At 41.2% G+C, this 21659-nt stretch overlaps 1 protein-coding gene across 4 annotated transcripts in view; it reads left to right on the top strand.

Annotated features, from left to right (window-relative positions):
- The window catches only part of OSTN (osteocrin), a 103066-nt gene that overhangs the window by 36648 nt on the left and 44759 nt on the right, over positions 1 to 21659 (top strand). Inside the window, exon 1 of one of the 4 annotated variants that reach the window (XM_061345748.1) lies at positions 14778 to 14861. The exons of the other annotated variants lie outside the window; for them this stretch is intronic. The gene's annotated coding sequence lies outside the window, so the exon portion shown is untranslated. Of the gene's footprint in view, positions 1 to 14777; positions 14862 to 21659 lie in introns of those variants that run through there. 4 annotated transcript variants of the gene reach the window in all.

The following is a 21659-nucleotide window of genomic DNA, read 5'->3' as shown; positions in this document are numbered from 1 at the left end:
TGTATGAGTTTCAATAGCACAAAATGTAATGCGTGTTCTTGGCAAATTAGGCACCTGCAGATTGTTTAATCAAACAGAGTAATCAAAATTTTGCTGGCATCCAGCTCCAGTGAATGGCAGGATATGAGCCCCAGTACAGGGTGCAAATGCTTTATCGCATGTTTAGTTGGTAAATGTGCAACATCATTTGCAATTATGTTGGTTTCTATTGTTGTAATTATATTTGGGTTGTTACAGTGACTTACAATAAACCTGGCCAAGTATTTCAAATTGGTCTTAACATTCATGTTGCTTTTTTGATCGATACCTTAGATCTTGAAGCACATAGTAGCAAGCAAATGCTGTTAATGTTAACAATGTGGGAAACAAGTAGGACAGGCTTGTTCTCGAAGTTGCTCCAGTGGCTTTGGTTTGTTTGTGTTGCTTTGTTGCTTTGAAAAGTGCCACTGAAAAAGCTCCATGCCCGTTTCCTTGCCACATCCCTATGCCGCTCACTACAGAAAGACGAGGAGCTTGGTCTAATTGTGATTTTTTGTTTGGTTTTTTTTTTTTTCCCTGGTAGTGACCTCTAAGCCAAAACCTACAATACTAAAGCATGGGTATTTAGGTTCAATACCTTTTATCTGGCCAGGAATCGGCCAGTTTTCCACCAGGCACCTCTCCCTTCTACAAGACCAAGGAGAAACAGCAGTGCAGCACTGCACAGTGCAGGACCATGCAGGTTCATTTGTTGACACTTCTGTTCTTTATGTTTGCAGGAATGCCCAAAATCAGACAAAAGTACATATGTGCTTAGGTGCTTTACAGGGTTAACACTGCTCAAAAGAGGGGGAAGGGTTGGCTCATTTACTGGGGAAATGTTTGAATGCTAGTTCTTGCAAATGTATAAAACACAGTGTTTATTCAACCAAGCTCCTTTGGTGGGATTTTTTGCTCAGCTGGCACTGGGCTTTGTTCAGATTTTCTCTAACCAGCTCTAGAGAATGTCCTCCCCACAACAGCAGCAACAGTGCAATTTTATTGTCTGTATGCACTTTATCAGGATCTGTCCCCTCTGGTGTACCACAGTGAGGTTTAGCCTTGCACTTCAGCCTTTTACACAGAACAGCTAGCAAAGGGTTATGTCATGCTGGGTATGACAGTGAACTGTCTGCAGAGGCCAGCCTGTGTGGTTAGTAAGTTTTTCCCATGTGCCAGAAGTGCCTGTTGGGGGGGAATCCTGGCCCAGGCTAACAACAGTGGGAGTTTTGCCACTGATGTCAGCAAAGTAGTTATTTCACCCAAGTCCCCCAACAAGATGTGATGGACACAAACCAGGGCTCTAGAACAAACTGTTCTGCATCTCATTACTCATCTCCTGCACCAGCCTCTCTCCCCGTGCAGCATGTGGCATAATCTTGGGATATCCCTCAATGTACAAACACAGCACCTCTTCATTAGAAACTGGAGATAACAGCAACATCTCTGCTGGGTGACATTCCTTCATGTGCTCATCCTTGTTCAGGTCCTGTATCCCACAGAGTCCTCTGTATCAGCCTGGTTTGCTTAGTTATCCTTTCAGGAAGCACAGCTGCTGGCTGAGGCTGGGGCAGTGTTTATATGCCTTCCTCTCTGTCTGCAGCAAATGCTTGGATAACTGACACAGCCCTGTATCTTCCTAGCCAAAAAAGCAAAAGCACTTATTTGAAAAGCAAGTCACTGAGGAGTGCTCATAAAGTCTCAGATTCATTCTGAGAGGTTATAAAGCCCTTCCTAAAGCCCATTAAGAACCTGCTGCACAAAGTGAGTTGCAGCTTTGTGACAAATTGTCTCAGGACTGTCACACAAAGACAGCTTAATGTGAACTGCAGTGTATTATTTAGGCTCATGAGTGATGGAGGAGGAGAAGTGCTGAAAATGAGAAAGGGTATTAAGTGAAGGGAAATTGTGTCCTGGGCTTTTGGCCGATAACGGACTTTAGCTGAGATCACTTGAATGGCAGGCTGTTAGGCTGGCCTTAGACCTATAGGCTACTTAAAAATAGCAGCATCTTAATGATTTAAGAAAGTATTAGTATCAGTACATGTAAAGTGACCAGAAATAGGCTGGTGTAATTCCAGGATCGCTTCTGCTGTGTGGCTGAACTCGATGCCAGAGGAGAGGATGTGGGGCATTCTTAAAAACTGGAAAACAACTAGAATGAATTAGCTGTGGGAAGATTTCCTCTCTTTATTGAATCTGCATATATAAGAATGCACATATATTTTAACAAACATATTTCTGTTCTGGTTTCAGGTTTATATGATTGATTTGTAATTTATTAGGGATTTAAAACTGTCACAGGAGGAAAAAGGAGTTATTTCTGTAGTGCAAGCAAAGGACTGTCTGTTGATTTAAGGTCTGTTGTGGTGAGTGATTGTATTTGCTTCCTACAGCTACTATACATGCAGGCAAATACAGAATTATGTGGTAGACATGCTAAATGTTTATGATTTTTTTTCAAGGCTAACCACAAAGTGAAAATGAAAACCAGAAGGCAAATAAACTCTTGTTCTTCAGGCTTTCCTCTGACTAATGGAAGGAAATATCTCTAGTCTGGTTAGTGATTCACTGTCCACAACAGAGGCCCCTGACCCAGACTGCTAGTTATGTTTGAATTTAGCCCTTGAAATTATCAGATCTGGTGATTCCTGCTTTCCTTACCAGAAGGTGCCAACACAAAGTAATTGGGACCCCTTGCACTCTTGACTCTGGTTGCAACTCCTTTCCTACCATACCCAGGAATGCACTTTGGAGTTCCCAGATCACCACCCTGCAGAAAGCTGGGACAGTCCTTTGTGATCTTCCTCTCAAAGCTGATACTCAGGCTCCAAAAGGTACCTTTGCTTTTGCACATCTATGCACCTAAAACTTCAATGGGGTAGCAAGAGTGAAATACAGGCTCTTCAGCTGCAGAAAGTGGTGTAGATAGCTTGGATATTTCTCTTTGTTACTACTTGCTGGATGCCCCAATACCATCTGGCAGAGGGAAATGGTACACATGCACGCAGATACCCACATATACCGCTTAGGAACAATGCTTAGTGTTGTGTGCAGAATGTTTTTCTTCCTTAAGAGGCAATGTGCTTCAGATTTCAGAAGTCTTAACAATTCATGCTAAAGGGATCGAGAACCTAATGGAAAAACTAGTTTGGAAAATGTCTATGTGTATATCACACCAGAGGGTTGGTTTTGCTTTGCTTATTAGATCTGCTGATGCTTGAGAGTGATGGAGCACTTTACCAGATCAGCAAGATCAAGGGAGCTGGAAGGTTTAGGTTTCCCCCTTTGCTTGTAGGTTGAAACCTAAACCTATCAGGCAGAGGAAAGAAATGTTTTAAGAGGGGAACACGAAGATAAGAATTTGCTGCTTGTCAACATTTGCTCTGAGAGAGATTTGACCAACATTAAGGAGGACTGGCACTAGCAGATGTCAACTTTGCACTGGAGGGAGTAGTTAGAAAGAGAGCCAGCCTTGTTAAAATTGCATCTGTACTGTCATGTGCACCAAATAACCCAAAAGAGTATGGTTTGTTTCGGTAATGTGACTTACAGGGCCAAATAACGCTTCTCCAAACCTTTGGCTAACAGGCATAAAGTTATCTTTGAACAGAGGCTGTCAGTGAGAAAAATCATTATATGTTTAGCTTGGAGATCTATTCTCTACATTAACATTCCTAACCTGTATGATTAAAACATGTAACTCCTGCTTTTTCTCTTTAAGCCTCACTGAGTCTTTGCCATTTTTGTGGTCTGTTTGCTTCAATTAAACTTTGTTTCCAAAATTTGGCTAGTCAGTTACCCTTCGATCCACAGGCCTTTTTAATGACAGCATCAGTAAAAGGAAAAATGACAAATCGTTTGCCATGTAATCTAATATGGCATGTTTGGGGGCTTTTCCCCCTAATCCACACATTTTCAGCTTTCCACACATTTGGAGGTTGTGGGGTTTTTTTCACTATACCACTTCTTCTGTAGTTTTAGCACCTGGTTAGGTGACCATTACCATGTCTCTAAGGCATTTTATTCTAAGTTACTGGGTATTCATTGCTGAGTTCATAGGATTATTTTGTCCAGAATATAAATGAGCTGCTGTCAGGGACTATCTTGATCACTGTTTTTAACCCCCCGGATACACTGAATTTCACAGTTAGACTTAATTTGGTTCTTGCTTCACAAGTTTACAGTCTAAAAGAAGATAAGCCAGAAGAAAAAAATGAAAAATTTGCAAATGGAAACAGAAACTCTGTTAACTGTTCCTGAAATGTTTGAAGACAGTTTATGGCCTTTTGTCAGGAAGGAGCACACTCAGGCCCATCTCCATATAGAGGGGTGTTTTTTGCTATTAATTACACTTGCCCGCTGGCTGGTGTATCTGCCAGCTTTTTGCATTTGCTTCTCTTAAGGAATAGAGGCACTGGAAACCTTTTTTGCTTCCTTTCCAGGCTGGCAGTAAGCTGCGTTCTACCTCATGATATTCTGATGAAAGGCATCTGGTCAGCACAGAGTTGAACTGCTGTTTGTCTCCTGGCTTCTGCCACTGATTTGTTCTGCCAGCAGGCTCCTTATCCCTGAATTTCAAAGGCAATGAGTACCAGCAAGTGCAGCTCAGCAGCATGGAAGGCTAACAAATGTTTGCAAAATGTTGTGAGATCCATGGGTGTAAAGTGCTGTATGACTTCCTGAAAACTCTATTTGTCTATAGCTCTATGGGATTCAGCTCGTGACTCTGATTCTCTTTACGGTATTCACTGAGCCCCTTTCTTCAGTTTGCAGGTTTCTGCAGTATATGATGGAGCTCAGCAGCTGAAGATAGTGCTGCCTTGAGCTGGTCCATGTCACGTTACCTGGTCTTATCCCTGTGATGTGCAGCCCCAAGTTAATGTCCCCTCTTTGCACCAGGATTTCCAGGACTTCATTTTGAGACTGCAGCTTGCCTAGGTCTGGCTCCAGGGGCTGCTCATATATCACTGGTTTGGGAAAAGCTCCATTATTCTTCATCACATGAAGCTGCTCCTTGTGCCTCTTGTGCCAAATAGAACTCTCCCTGTTGGCCACAGTAATCCCTCCTTGTTCTTCATCAGCTTGATTTTCTTTTGCTGTAAGAAACACTGATGTGTCAAGTGTTTCCCATGCTGTTACACTTTAGGGTTAACTTGTGACGGTGAGCTTTACTGGCAGATCCCTGCTGGTGAGGAAGCTCTGATGGATCTGAGGTGGGGATATGGCACTGTGTTCCTGAGATCCTTGGATACAGCAGGGTCAGTGTCTTGGAGGCCCAGAGCTTTCTTCAGTGGGAAGAAGAGGAGTCTTGTTGGAAGTGCTGGGTAAAACCCTATCCTGTCTTTCTTCCCATGTAACAGAGAAAGTATGTTGTGTACCAGGCACTCCCCATTGCCAGCACAGGCATTTCTGCAGAAAACAAGGCCTGTCTCCGAGTTACTCCCCTGAGATGTGTCAGCAGAGTTTTTATCACAAAAAAAAAAAAAAAAACGAACAAAAAACAAACCCAAATGAAGGATTTTTCTTTTTTTTTTTTTTTTTCAGCTATCTTGCTTAAAGAATCAGTATATTTAAATTAAAAAGGACTTTCATATTTTAGAAGAACCTTTTTTGAGAGTATTTTCTTACTGAACTGCTAAGCCTAAGGAAAAGCTACCACGTGAGGTATATATTTAAAACAATGAAAAAACAAAGAGGAAAGCAGAGCTTTGCTCTACTCAAAACAATTGAAAGCAACACTTTCTTTGGCATCAATTCAGGTAATTGTGATGTGTCAGTGACTTACAGTTTAAAAATCCAGGTCTGTGAGTGAGGGTGATTAGATAAATGGATGTTTCCAGTTGAAACAGACCTTGTTAACAGCATGTGGCATTTGTGTTCCTCTTAGATCACTGGTTTATGATCAGAAGTTCTCCTGCTTGAAACACAGCTGCAGTTTTTCAGTATACACCTGACAACACTTAGTTTCAGTTACTCTGGCTCTGCCACAGATTGTGTGTTTTGCTTTTGGGCATCTCAGTCTATCAGTGGCCCAATTCCCATAGAGCCAGGATCTCTGTCCTCTTTTGTTAGTCTCTGGAAAGGATGTGGGGAAGTTGGAGTAGATTCACCAGTACAAAACAGCAACGAGTATGTGCAAACAGTTTCCTTGTGTCTAACAGCAGTTCCAGCAAAGATTTCTTACAAAAAGATAGCTAATCCCAAGTATGGATTAACTAAGAAGGGTCTGGGATCTGCAGCACCGGAGGTATATGTCTGTATGGGGCTGACCTCCTTAGGATTTCTCCTGGCCTGAGTTTAATCTTGAATTCTGTGAAACTAGGACAAATAGTCATAAGCACTATGATGCCATAGCCTCAGGTTCTCTTGACATTACCATGAAACACTTCATAAATGGACAGCCTTGAAATAGTGGGTTTTCATCTTGCAAACTGAACCCGTCACAGGCTATTTACCATCATTAGGTTTTTATGCTTGTTTGGGACTCCCTTGCATCACTGGGAATAGCTACAGGTTTAAGAATTCTGTACTACTATAATCCTCTTCACAGCTTAATTATTCATACCCTATATTTTGAATAATATCTATATTTCATAGCAACAATACCTGAAGTCAGTGAAATGCAAATGCAATTTTAGCCATTGGAGAAGGAAATATTAGTGAACAGTCCATTAACTCTGAAAGCTTTAGTTTGAGTTTGGGATGACAATTCAACTCCATCCTCCTTCTAATTGAATGTGCCCCCAGCTTGACTGTGACATAAAAATAAGTTAATCTTAGTGGAAAAATTTTGGTAGGCTGAATTCTGTATTGCTGTAGTATTCAGCTGATCCAAAAAGTAATAAGAGTTGTCCTCATCACTGGATGAAGACAACATGAGAAGGCTGTAACTCAGCAAGACCCAAGTGGGTTTTGCACTATCCATCATCAGTTTGGTTCTGACAAAGGGCACTCTTGTTCTTACTGTATTTTTTACTATGATTACATTTTACCTCTAGGAGTTATTTTATAATTTCTGCTTTGCAGTCATTGTGATGAATTTGCTGGAGTGGATATTAATTTTGGATTTTCTGCAGCAGAGCTTCTATCTCAAGACTCAGCTACCTTTCTTTCTTGGTGTTACAAAGCCATGTCTATCTAGATGTAAAGTCTAGTAAACTGAATAAAGAGAGATAGCATGTTTGGAGGGTGGATGATAACATCTTTCACCAAGAAATTAGAAGCTTTTTGTTTCATACATAATAACATGAATCTGTACAAATGTGGCTTGTCTTCGGATACTTTCTTATAGCACCTCTGTAATGCAGGAAACTGTAATCTTTTACTGTGTGAATATCAGTAAAATGCATCTCTAGTTTTAAGAGGTTTTCTCTATAATCCTTATTTTATTTTCAAACTGAAGAATGTGAGCCCTTGTTAAATAACCTTTTCTAATTGTTGCTAAATTCCAGGGATTAGGGCTAGTACTTCAAGACAAAAGGGAAAAATAAAAAGCATTCTGAATTAAGAGCCTGAACCCTTGGTTTGCCATGGTAGGTATCAGAAAGAGGTCCACAATACTAGCCAGGGATGTTTGTTTTGACATAAAGTTTCAACAGGCATTAAACGCATTTTTGTTTCTGGGTAAGCATAAATAAATTACTTCTAGAATATCTTACGCTAAAAGAGAAGATGGAAATCAGCATTTGAAAACTCACTGAATCCTATGTGAATTTGTGTAATATCTCATACGAATGCAGAGGTGGGAAGACTGGTTTTCTACCAAAAGTGATGTCTCTTAAGTCTGAATCATGAAGCGTGCAGCCAAAGAGGTTATTGATCCTCTTTTGACTACAGCTAGAAGAGATTTGTTGACTCCCTTAGCTCAGTCCTGGTCTTGCCTAAAACCTGGAGGCAAAGCTCACCAGAGTTAATGGAGTTCTTTCTCTTAACTTTAATAATCCTTGAATCAAGCCTGCTAAGATGGTAGAATGTCTCTACCATGAAAGTAAATAAATGTCCCTATAAAAAAAGAGAGCAAAAACTTGATTAAGTTGTGAAGTACAATCAGTATTTCTCCATGTTCAGTTGTGTAACTGTCAGTGCTGTTCTCATTTCTCGACGCTTTGGTACAATTAGTTCCCTGTACGTTATCCAAGAGATTTTAGGGGATATAGGAGGTTTCAGTATCAATAGACAACATCTGGCTTTCTGACATACACGTCTCATGAAGTAGGATTTATCCTGCAATTCAGGAGCATCATTATAACATTTGTTTCAATATTTCTAAAGTGTATGTCTGTTCATCCTCAGTAATCCTGCAGGGATATGCACTGTTTTCACTGTGTTTTTCAAGTTGCTGTGGTAACAAGGAGATATTCACTTATTCTGTGCCCTGGCTATTGGCCCAATTCTATGAGGTATTTAATACCACCTGAAAGTGTCGTCAATTCACACATAAACCAAAAGTTACTGTGGGCGTTTAGTCAACCTCACTGTTGTGAAAATGGTTGCATGCCTACTGATAGCCAGGGAAGAATCTGACGTGCCTTTTTGGCTGCAGGTACCTGCCAAGTGGTGCAAATGTCAGGCAGGCCAAGAGCAGAACATGCAGGAAGTCAGGTGGAGATGTCTTCTGTAACAAGGGAAATGGAGGGAAATCAGCTTCCACTTCTAATATCTAGAGTTTGGTGGTTGGTTTTTTTGGTGTTTTTTTTTTTGTTTGTTTGTTTGTTTTCGTTTTGTTGTTTTTTTTAACGGTCTTTGTCCCATAATTTGTACTTTGATTTCTTGGGTAGAATACCTGGAAGGGTATTCTACCTTTTCAGTGTCAGCTGGGCAGGTGTTGCTTTGTGTAGGATCTCCACAGTTAGAGCACATTTGAAAGCCATAGAGAGGCTTCTCTGAGTGCTGTCTTTCACTATGTGGCCACATGATCTCATGCAGTAGCTGCTTTGGTCATGCAGTGTGAAGCAGGATAGGTACTTGTCCAAATCACCCCATTCCCTTGTGTTGCTATTGAGCTAAAGTTACCTATTCCCTTTCTGCAAATCTAGTGTTCCTGTGCTTTTACTGTCCTTTCTTGGCACATAGGGTTCATGACCTGAAACTGTGTGACAGAGCTTTCTGGGGACTAAATTATGCCATATCAAGGTGCACAGAAACCTATATCGACAGAGACTATATAGAAACTTCATACCAATTCCACTCTATCCTGCCAGTCACTCGCTACCTGCTGCTCAGGGTAACAGTTTGGTACTATAGACTCATCAACTTTGTATATGGTCAAAGTAAGACTGGGTCTGTAACTAAAGCATGTTCCGATGCTACCTGCAGAATGTAATTTTGTCAGTGTTGCTGCCCCTTTCTAGTGAAGGCTGTGGACTTACTCAACCCTGATTGCACTGTACGTGCATTCACTTGACTAAAGCAAACTGGAGAGTGGTAGGGATGGATGCTGCAGCTGGCAACCACTGGGGTTCCTACCATCATTCTTTTTCTTTCTGCCAGATCTGTGGAAACTTCCAGGTTAGGATTTCTGGAAGATTCAACAGTGATGGCTATATCTTGCTTAAGAAAACATTGTCTAAAATTCATCTTTGACCAGGGAATTGCCTCATAGGAGGGGCAGGCAGACTCTGTGTGATAGGGACGGGTATTACTGGGAACTCTTATGTGCTAAATACCTGCAAACACTAAGGAATATATGTAAATAATGAGGTGTAGCATACCAGTTAAGAGTATGCTCTAAATGCTGCCACCAGACAGTTCATGGCCTAGCATAACTTTGTGTTGGGCTGAAAGCATCTGACTTCTGACTGATAAATTACAGTTTTCTTAGTGCTTGACATAGAGCTCAGACTCACAATTTCCACCTTGATGTACATGTGCTATGGAATTGGCATTATGAATCCAAATGTCACTAGAAATTTTGTGTGTCTTCCCATTGATTATTTACTTGTGCAGAACAGCTTTATGCTGCAAGATGGAATAATGACTCTCAGCTGTATGAGGCTCTTCTGTATTTCCCTTTCAAGAGATTGCATAAGTACTTCAATAAAATCCTATGAAAGGAAAGTTTTGCCTTGCAAAACTTGCCAGAGTGAGGTCCCATGGAATTAGCTATTTTTAACATTTGTATAAATTGATTTTTGTCAAGATGTTAATTTCTAAAAAAGTATCATTTCCAAACTTTGTTATTGCAAAACTTCTTTTAATTGACATTAGTGCATGTTCAATGCTTTCAGGAGTTGTTTAAATGAATGATACTTTAAAAACTCTCATGCTGGAGCAATTAGAGTAATACATATTTTCTGATAAAAGGATACACCTGAATGTTGTTTTACATAATCAAGTGAGAGAGGGGAACATGGACTTACTAGCCAAGATTCTGGGAAACTCTGATGTTCTGCACTGTGTTGTGCTTTGGTCTTCTTTTGTGGCTATGGGAAAACTGCTTGGGTTTGGATAAATACCCACATTGCTGTAGATCAACAAATAACTGCATGTCACCTGAGTCATGGTCATTGTCTTGATGCAGGGGCTCAGGTCTCCATCTAAAGTCATGCTGCACTGGTGAAACTTCCTTTATTGCATGCTAAGTCTTACTGCTTTACATTTGCTGACAGTCAAGAGCCTTTATGGAGGTGGCTCACCCAAATCAGTTGGTGCATGGTAGTTTACTGGTCTCTCTGTGTGAGTTGTACTTTGAGCAGAAGTTTACTTTTGCTATGTTCTATGGCTGGAGGAAGGTGCAGTGGAAGGCCAGCCTGAATATAAAGCAAGGTTTTTGCCCTGCATGGCTTGTGTTTCTCTGCCGATGTGAATCAGTTGAACTTCAAACTGAGTGTAACTGTGTGAATTATTTTGGAGCTTATCTTGAGTATAAATCCTTGCCTTTGTTTTCCACCTCTAAACTAGGGAAGGCCACACATCCCCATCAAATATGTGAATTGTGAGGATAAGTGTATAAAAAGTCAAGACCTGAGAAGTGCTAATTGCACTCAGTTGATATTGCCATGAAAATTTTATTCTATGCCCATGCTGGCTTATAGGCTAAGAAAGGCCAGAGTCACACCTAGATCAAAAGTAGAGAATTTTGGGATATTTTCCCTGATTTGCCCGTGCAGTAACCAACACCAAGCACTGGCACACAGTGATCATTTTATTCAGAAAGGGAGGTGAATTCTTTTAAAAGAGTTCCATGGAAGCGTAGAGCAAAACCTCGTTTTAAGGCAATATTGGCTGTAGTTGTATCTAGTCCTGTGTAGTTTATTGTCAGGTTCACTTGCAGAAGGTTGGGACACAGAAGCCCTCAGTGGCTCTTCCAGCCCAAATGCATGATTTTAGGGAAGTCACACATCCCTCTGTCTCCATGTTCAGTAGGTAATTACATCCCACTGTTGTAAAGTGCTGTGAGACCTTCCAGTGAGTGCTAGGTGTGATTCGTTATCTTTATAGCAAATATATAACGTATTCTGCTTAGCACCATAGGTACTGTAGTTCCAAAGGCTTGGCAGCCTGCCATTACAGGTCACTGTAGCTCTTCATTAACCATACAGTCACGGCATCATTGCTTACCTTCTAGTTCAACCCAATTTCATGGGTATTTGTATAGGAAAGAATGGGCTGGCGTTAAGTGATAGATAAGTTAGGTGAGATCATGTCTGGGGAAGGCACATCTTGAATAAAGATCACCAGTCTCACATTTGGTTTCCTTAGTGATACTACAAATAGCAAAAGCAAGCCAGAGAAGATTGCACGAGAGTGTTAAAACTGTGCTTCTCTCCGGTCATGAGAGTGTAAATCTGTCCAGTTTGGCATGCAGGTGTATTTTCAGAAGAGCATTAAACACGAACTTGCAAAGCACAGATGGTCTAGATACTGCTGAATCCCCTGGGGCCTCTTTCTCCACATGTACTCCTGTTTCTTCTGGATTTTGAGGTAAATAAAGGGGTTTGTTGTGATTTGTGTTTTCTACAGTCATGTAAGAGAAATGGAAAAATTAACACTTCTGAAACTTCATAGTCCAGTAGGATGTAGATATGGGGGAATGAAACAAGAAATATGCAAGAATTAAAACATTGTTAGATGGGGTTGGTGCCATCCAAATTCCAAGTATTAGAAAATCTAGGTCTTAAAGATTCATTCATACCATTTTTATCTTTTTTTGTTGACAGCAAAGGGTAGTTAAAATTTATTCTCTTTATTTAAGAATGTAAGACATAATTTCTATGAATATGTTCTTTTACTTTTATGCATTGTAAGAAAGTGTCTTGATCAAGAGACATTTCTGTTAGTGTAGTCACTTACGGATGGGGGGAAAGACAAGGACATAATAAAAACGGTAAAACAATGGCTTGAGATAATATGAAGGATGGCAGGTTTTGAGTTGCCTTTATATCCATTTCATGCCCAGAAAGAAAAGGAGAGAGAATTTAGCCACATAGGAAATCTGGGACAAAACCAGATAATTCCCATAGAACATCCTTATTAAAACATCCTAGGTATTGGAGGATACTACCAAGCACCTGGATGGGCTAGCATGTATCACGTGGAGCAGTGCCAAGTTAGAGAGACCTGAGCTAGCTCTGAACAAGCTATTGCAGCTGTATCACACAGGATAGTGTCACATGGAGCCTGTAGCTCTGCCATGTTCACCTGGCCCTGCAGTGGACTGCTTTGCCATGTCTTTTAGCAGTACTGATTTGACCAAGTGGAATAGAGCACTGATGTTATTCCACATTCAAAGGCATCTACTGTGGGACTGTGTCAGTCCCACATCAACATGCCCTTAACATGCTAGAACATTTTTCTCTCTGATATAAATCAGTGGCAGTAAAGATAGTACTGATCAGCAGAGATGAATGTGGGCAATAAAAGTAACCGAGATTGTTTCTGTGAAAGTCAGCAGCATGAGATGAGCTGAACTGTGTAGAGCTAAGTGATAAAACTGGGAGATTCTCAATAATAGATTCTGTGTACAGAGCCCAGAAATGGGTAGTGTCCATGATCTGACTGGGGTCTGGTCAGTTAGATCAGAATGAGCCTGACTGCATCCTAATAGCACAGAAGAGAGAGCAACACTGTGCAGCACCACCTGTACCCCCAGCTGATCTGTCATTTACATCACACCATTTTCATGCTCTGTGAGTTCTTTGCAATTCCTCATGGTTTCTTCTTGCTGGATATGTTCATCATCGCCTTGTGAGACTAATGAACCTATTACCAGAAATTCTGACAATTATTTGGAAAATCAATGAAGCAAAGAAAGGCTGTTAACATTCAATATGCTGTGCAAGCACACTATCTTAGAAGGCCATTGCTAACAGAAGGAACTATTTTCCTCTTCTCACTGCTATGGCTGGAAGCTGTTAATGTCAGGCAGCACTATGCAGGCCAAAGAGAAATGAGTGGTGTGAAACCTGCCAAGTTTTATTCAAAGGGCTGGTGTCCATACCAGAAACCTTGCCACCCCAGTGAACTTATGGGAAGGCGTAGAAAACAAGTGGGAAAAGAGTTTTGTACAATCATTTATGTGTGGTTGAATTTTTAGCAAATTCTCATTTTTAAAATGAACTGAAACACCAGTGGTGCAGCCTTGGATGTTCAAACATTGTTGGTCATAAGGTGGCTGTACTCTGCCAGTGTAAGCACAGCCAGGTGTATTAAGCAGGTGACCTGTGAAAATAGGCCTGTTCTTACCCCACTGTGAAAGGTGCTGTTAAAATAACTGGATATGGAAATGCAGTGCACAGTAGAAAGGCTCTGGAAACTGAGCGAAGGCTGTCAGTGCTTTGAATGGAGAATTGGTAGGACAGGAAAGAATAGCTAAGGAAGACTAAAGGAAGAATAGCAAAGTCTCAAAAGGAGCCCGGGTCAGAGCAAGAACTGATGCTGGCCAGGTACACTGGGGTGAAGAGCCAGCACAGATGACAGTGATTAGCTCCTTCTGTGTGATCTAATCAATCTTCCTGAGAAACTGACTAGGTAGTGTGAAGGGCAGGGCAGAGCAAGCTGGGGGAGAAGACCAAGCCTGTTGTGAAGAGCTTTGAGGCATAGGGCCAGAGCTGACGTAGAGTTAAGACTCTGAAAGGGCATAGAAGAATGTCATTGCAGAGGCAGGAGAAGAGAAAGCATCTTTGAGATCCCTGTGATGCAAATCATTGATGATTAATAATCCTGCTGGTACCAAAGGGCATTTGCCAGGTTAGGTCTCTCTGTCCTGTGCTTTCTATGGTGCTATGATAAATATAATTGCCTTGACCAAAGGCAGAAGTCAGCCTGAGGGGGAAAGAAACATGAGAAGGTGACAATGAAAATAGATGTGCATTTCTCAGTCAGCCTGCTCTGGATATGACAGTCCGTACAGAGCAACTGCCTTCTTTGGGGCTGGTGGAGGTCTGCTTGGGGTTATCATGGTCAGTTCTGTAGGTCTGAGCAAACAGCATGGACTGTAAGTGGAAATAGCATCCCATGTTCTTTGTCACACAGTACCTAGAAAAAGCTTACCCAGAACACACTCATGCCATGTCATTCAGAGTGCTTCCCTGCTTCTCCTCCTCACTTGTGGTGCCTTTGAACATGCCCCAGACCATTTGGCAGGAGAGCTGAGAGATACTGCAGGAATGCCTGAAGGGGTGTCCTGCCAGGCTCTGTGAGGAACTCCTGCGAACCCACAGAAACAAGGGACAAGACAGCCACTGAGCTCAGAACTGGACCGAGCTGCTTTGTTCTCCTAGACTGTAGAAATATCCCCAGAACCCTCCAACTCAGACTTGTATTTGGACAGTCTGCTGGGCTTCCTGTACACCTGTGTATTCTCACTGAGCATCTTAAAAGCATTTTGGCCAGCACCACAGGTAAAAGTTCCCTTCTGTTACTAATTTTCTTTTTCCTGAATTTTAATTTAATTTCCCCTATAATTCCTTCTTTTTCCACTGCACATTTCCCCTCGAAAGCTAAGATTTCACAAACGGATGCATATTCTTCCTCCCTAAGTGCATGTAGCCTCTTCTCTGCTGTTTAAAGAAATCAGCATTTCAGCTAAAATACACCTGCAATTTCCATTAATGTAACGGAGTGAAACTGACCCGTTGGTAAAGAGAAAGATGCTCTGAACTCCCTTCCTCTGACAACAGATCTCAGGGAGGAAAAGAAGAAGATCCAGAATATGGTAGGAAAGTCTGTTTTCTAAGCATTGACAATATATAGCTGTTGATGGAGCCTGCATGTTCAAATCTTTCTCATGTACTTAAGCCTAGGCTTGCCATTAGGTGCTTTGCTCTGAAGAGGTATGCAGTACAAACCCACTGATTCTTGCTAGGGCATTTAATCCTCTATTGTTATCTTCCATAGATTTGTGACCCAGATGGATGAGCTAAAAGCTTCTGCAAATCAAAGTATGTGTACTGAAGCTGTATAGATTGGAGGAGAAGGAGAAATGAGGGGATGGGAGGAGGGGAAAGAAGTGCCTCATGTTGAGTGGCAAGACATAAGCAAGAAACTTCTGCTAATGGTTGTGTATGTCCCTGATTGTTCATATAGGGCATCTTAATCTTACCCAGGGTTGCATTTTAGGATTTCAGTGTGGACAGAAATACTTTACCAGTAAATAAGTTTAAAGCAGAGAGAAATTACGAGCAAATGGGAAGTTTGTTGCTAAATAGTGAAATGCAAAGGTGTAATTCTGGTCCCCTAGTCCAGTAAAACTGGTTAAATTCTGACAGAAACTGTAAGTGAAGAGCAACTTGAAAATAAAAGTTTTAAACAGTTTAAGTACCATATTCTAATCAACTTATTCTTAGCAAAACAAGTCAAGTTATTTGTTAAGAATAATGTTCATGAGGAAATAATGTCACTGTGTTTTCTTCATCTATCTGTTCTTTCCTAGTATACTTCTTCTTGTTTGCCAGATAGATTGGAAACTTGCATATGTAGAGTGCGTCTGCTTTTGTTCAAGCAAGCTGTTCCTTGTTTGATGTTTGTGACATATCCAGATGATGGAGTATTTTCCTTCACCTCTGAAGGGGGTGACTGAAGTGTGAAAGTAGGGCATTGTCAGTAAGGCTTACAGAAGAACACATTAATTTGGATGAAGAATAAGACAAAGTCTCCAAAGACTTTTGATTTCAAGTGTTTCGCATGCTGTGTCCTGTTAATAGATCAAGACCTGAAAAGTCACTGGGGACAGTGGAGGTGGGGAAGGATGCACATACTGTGCTATGCAATACTCACCTAGACTTTGCCTTCCAGCAAGCCTTTACTTTCCTGCTCTTTATCAGTGTTGTGAAAGCCCATATGGTTTATAGCTATCTTGCTGGCTCTGGTTATGAAAGATAAAACCAGTGTAAAGAGTGGGATTTGTCTTACGTGAATGGTGGATCTATTTTCCTATGGGTACTGCAGGAGCTGAGTCATGGGGGAAAGATGAAAATGTTAAGAAGTGACATGGCAGGTAACTGATTACAAAATGGCCACAAAGAGTCTTTTGCAAAAATTACAGGATATGAGCATTTACAGACTGTCCACCTATGCTACTTCATGTCTTGTTCTGAGAGTATGAGGGCTGCATGTTTCCTTTCCATTACTTGTGAAGTAACTCATGTTAATGAGATTTCATGTAGGAGCTTACCTTCTATTCAGTTTCTCCCAGACCTTTGTGTGATTACTACGTATTAGCATCCATAATGTCCTCCTGCTTTAGCCATGCCTCTCAGACCTCTGCTGCTGACAGTGTCCCACGATAACTGCATAAAAAGTTTTTCATTCTCTACCCTTCTCCATGGTGGAGGCATGTGTGATCCAAAATACCCATCTTCCCTTTCTGTATGCAGCTGGTAGACAGTGCTGCCCTTTTGCCACATGGAGCAGATCAATACCTTTCATATCGCACGCTGTACTATCAGCTGTTTTCAGAGGAAGGTTCGTGGTGCTTTGTGCTGGCACATCAGATGGGGATTGAGATCCAGACAGTGTCACACATCTTCATGGTGGGCAGCAGCCTCGAGGACCAGCTTCTGCAACACTTACCCAGTTCTGGGCAGAATTCCAGTTGTACTTGCCAGGTGGTCTTCACTGTGTTGGGCAACAAGAGGATTTTGCTTTGATGTAGGAAGGGCATGTAGGAAGCTATTGAACCAACACAGTATTTTTGTTTGTTTTATATGATGTGTGTTCACTTAGTTTGAATTTCAGCATCTCAGCAGTTCATTTAAAAGTTGGAAGTAGGCAGAAAGCACAGGGGAGGCTGTGGCATTGAAAGGAAAAAATGTAGAACAGAATTTCACCATGCAAGACAGCTGAATTCAAAGTGTGTTTTTCTTATTTTCCTTCTTTAGAATAGGAAATGAATCCCAGATTCCAAACTGTATTCCTCGTGTTAAACAGCAGTAGCTGTTAAAGCTGAATTGGGTGCAAACAGGAGCAAAACTGAGTCTTCAAAGTTCAACGGGAACTGTGGCTAGTGAGTTCACTTTGTGGAAAGTCAGACTTCCCAATAAATTACCACTCACTATTGCATTAGCCCTCTCAGCTTCAGGGACTGACACCCCAGCACAGGGGGTTTGCAGTTTGTAATGCTGGGCATTTGCAGATCCCAGTGAGCCAGAAAGCGGGATCTGCAAGGAAAAGAGGAAAAAAAAACAAAACCCCAATTGAGAACCAGAAATAAATCTCATAGTCCAGATGGCAAATATTCCCAGGACAAAATTGTCTGTGGCTCCCATCCACCCCCAAGGTCTCCAATGGTTCTGAGGCCCCCACCACAAGAAAATCAACAGTTTAAAAATACAATAAAAAAAGAAAATCTTGATGTCATTTGGGTTTGGGAGTATTTGGAGGTTAGGATTGTGTGAGCATGTTTGCACGTATGCACCCTGTTTGTTGAATTTTATTCCATGACTGAAACCGTCTCCTCTGGGACAGAGGAAGGGTATTCCCAGCTACATATAATTGCCCTCAGAATCTAGTAGTTGGTGGGATGAAGTGGTACTTATTTGTGGAATAACCTGTAAAATGGCAAATACCTCCCATTGCTTTGTGCCAGCTCCACCTTGCTGACTTGCAAGGGCATGGTTCCATTGAGGGGATAAATAAAACAGGTAATATATTTAACTTCATGCGGTCACCCAAGTGAAGTTGATTGCAGTTATCTCAGATGTCTATAGGGGCAGAGGGGTAACAGGGAGAGTTGTGTTTGTATGTATCTTAACTTTTGGACTGAACCTAGACAATATGCTTACTGGATCCTCATGTATGAAAACAGGAGAGAGCAAGCTCAACAAGATCATTCATCTGATCTATCGGTCGCTGAGTCTTGGCTGCAGCAGGGATCCATTCCCCTCTCAGTTCTGTTGGCATTCATAACAGGCAAAGCAGTTTTGCCCCTGACAACTTTTTCTTTCCAGATTGGTTGGGGAAAGCAGTTACATTGGATTTGATCTCACTTTTGGGTTTTCAGAAGGTGCCTAAAAAGGACTGCAAATAGCAGATACTTCTCTTTGTTTGGGAGGCGTGGGACTGGCCAACATAGTAAAATGTAATGGTTTTAAGTTCTGTGTGCTATTATTGTTTTACTTATTTCAAGAAGGGTTGTCTCAAAAATGATTCAGTTGGAAGCTGCTCCATTATAACCTTAGTTGATTAGAGTTTAGGATGGTGCAAGTTAAGTATACAGAAATTAAAATGGTGTTACAGGACAAAAACATACTTCTCTCTTCCATGTCAGGGAGAATATTCCCCTCTTTTATGTGGTTTCAGACTTCTCTAACATTGATTTCAGACACAGTATTCAAAATCAGGCTTTCCCTAGCAGCAGCTTGCCAACACTCCTCTGCATGTCAGAAAGAATATGTCTGGTTCAGCAGTTATCTCATTGGCTTCTTTGGAAACGTACTTGAGAGTAGAGCAAACACAGCTAATTCTTTTGATTTAACTCTTTAAAACTAATTCAACTGATATAGATGCTGACTGATGTGGATTCAGCGTATCTGACAGTTTCTAACTAACTAATGAAGAAGTATCAACAAGACAGTTCAGTTTTCTTAAAATTTGTCATTTATTATAGTTTTTTCCCAATTTTGTAACAATTGCTTCCTTAACAAGTGGATGAATCCTCATGCCTTGCTCATCAGTTCCCAAAACTGACTGAAGAGAATTTTCACAGGAGTCTTTTCAAAAGAAAAGAGACAGAAACTATCTTTGAGGAGGGACAAAGTATAGAAAATTTCTACCCTAAACCAGAAGGTTTCAGAAACAAGCATCACAAAGCAGGATTATTACAATGGACATTGCTTATTGCTCATAGCAGGGTTTGCTCACAGTAAACTCTCTATTATCCATGTTCAATGGCCAAGTGACGGTGGTGTTTACCAACCTATATGCTGGAATAATATATCTAAGGATTAATTGGGAAGGTAAAGCCTTTTCCAGATAACTCCTGACTGAACCATCAGTGTTTCTGCACTGACAGAGTAAGAGGACTGGAGAAGAGGCAAGTTTTATGAAATACATGGTGGTTCTTTCTTTCCTTCATTGCAGGTGGAACGTAGATGGAACAAGATTTTAATCCTTTTGTCTTTTGCTCATATGAGTTTTAAAACTTTCTTGCTGCTTGCTTTTCAAAGATAACAGTAATAGTAACCACCTGCTGATAGTTTCAGAAAGTCTTACGGCATGTAATTGCTAACAACAGCCTAAGTAAGGCTAGGTCTTGGAGAATACATCCTGAGTCCAAGTTCCCTGTTTCTCTGCTCCCTGAAGGGGAGATGGCCAAAGCTACAGTCTTGCTTCCTGGGAGCAATGCTCGGACATCCAAGAGCAGGGAGGAGAGTGAGTAGTTGTAACCTTCCTGCAGAGAGAAGGGCACCATGCTCCAGTGGGAAATAGCTCACAGACCATTCCCTTAGATATTACATGGTGCTGGCACATGACATCTGGATTGACCTCAGAGCAGACTGTGGAACAGGCAGTGAAGATCCACAGTGGGAACCCCAGCGTATAGACTGGAGTTCAGTCAGCATCCTACCAAACAGTCACGATGAGAGTTTTGTGCCTTGCACAAAGAGTACTTCCTTTGTCTCAACATCACCACGAGGGCAAGGTGACAGGTCCTTAATCTGCCTCCCATGGCAGCCATCTTACTGCTCAAAAACATGCCCTACCTCCTGACCTGAGCCCAGCTTGGCTGCTGCAAGCTGGCAGCATCCGACACTACTTTTGTCAGGTGGAAGGTGACAGAAGAGAGAACTGAGCACGCAAGTGTCTCTCATGGGTGGCACAGGTGGGCATGAGCCATTGTCTCCCATGGCCTTGGGGAGCTGCCAGGCTGCTGTTCTCTGTGAGAACGAGCCCAGCCTTTGTTGCTGCTAATAGTTACAACCAACAGATCTCTCTGTAGGAGTGCCATAAGTGAAGAAGAGTATTTTTGCTATTAAAAATACTAAAATCTTCCATATGGAAGAAAGGGTTGGTTTTTATTTTTTTAATTGCTATTTCTTTTTTTCATTGTGCCCTAAATATATAGAGCATCATCCAGCTGGCTGAACCACAGAGCAGAATGAAGTATCTGCCCCATCTATAAAGTCGCAAGCCTATAAAGTGCAGATGACAGGCTGAAGTCTCAAATCTTTGCTCTGTTCACATATATGGAAGTTTTACCATTAGCTTCGATGAGACCAGAACCAGGATTTGGCATACATGAAAGGAGCATTAGCCATATGAGCTCAAACACATGAGTCAGACGTTCTGGGTTGGCTTCTGCGGTTCCCACTGTTTGGCTGATTTCTTCACTGCCGTCTGCCTCAGTTTCCCTTATTTACAAGTGCATAATTGACTAAGGATATATTACTTAATTACTAAGTTAATTAAACTCCCACTTTATATCTACTGCTATTTTTGTAAGAGGCTTTTGAAACTTCATGAAAGGTGCATTTTTTTCTGTCATAAACCCTTTTTGTATCATAAGGAGTATCACTCTGTACATCTGTCTCTCTTTGCTCATTCTGACAGTTGTGTCTACAAAAAGACCATGACATCATTTGTTTTAAACACAAGTTTATGTATTCAGGTACAATGAAGCCACATTCACTACTTTGAAGAAGTGTCTGATTTTCTAGAAAAAGGGTGATGCCAGGAAGATTTCCATTTCCCCCAGAGAACTGTAGGTTGGTTTTGAGAGGTGTTCAGCTACAGAAGCTCTGCAGATACAGCTCCAAATAAGACAAGGTCACCACTGCAGGGATATTACTGTGGTTAGTACAGGCACTGCTGTGACCATCTAAGGACTTAAATGCATATGCGTGGCTTACTAGATAAAGCAAAGTGGGAGAAACCGTTCAGTGAATATAACTTGGTGTTATTTTTGGATTATTTCAGCTGCTCTCTCAAATGCTATCTTTGTGCTTAGTGAACAGTTTCTCTGACTGTATTGCTGTGGTTAGAGTGCAATGCATAGGACAGCATCGTTTGTGTTAATAATAAGAGTGCAGTATGATAGCAATTGTTGCCCCTTGATTCAAGTGCAGCTTCTCTACTGTTCAGATAGAAAAATTTATTATGGACTACAGAGGATTCGTGTCACTTTTCAAAATCTTTATTTTCTTACTTTTTGTAGCTTTATTATTTCAAGATCCTAAGGTCTTCTGCCAGGCTTAAATTAT

Source organism: Neopsephotus bourkii, unplaced genomic scaffold (genome assembly GCF_033783945.1).
Source record: "Neopsephotus bourkii isolate Nb327-2 ecotype Australia unplaced genomic scaffold, CSIRO-AGI_Nbou_v1 NB_234, whole genome shotgun sequence".
NCBI lineage: Eukaryota > Metazoa > Chordata > Aves > Psittaciformes > Psittacidae > Neopsephotus > Neopsephotus bourkii.
This window is presented reverse-complemented; position numbering and strand designations above follow the sequence as displayed.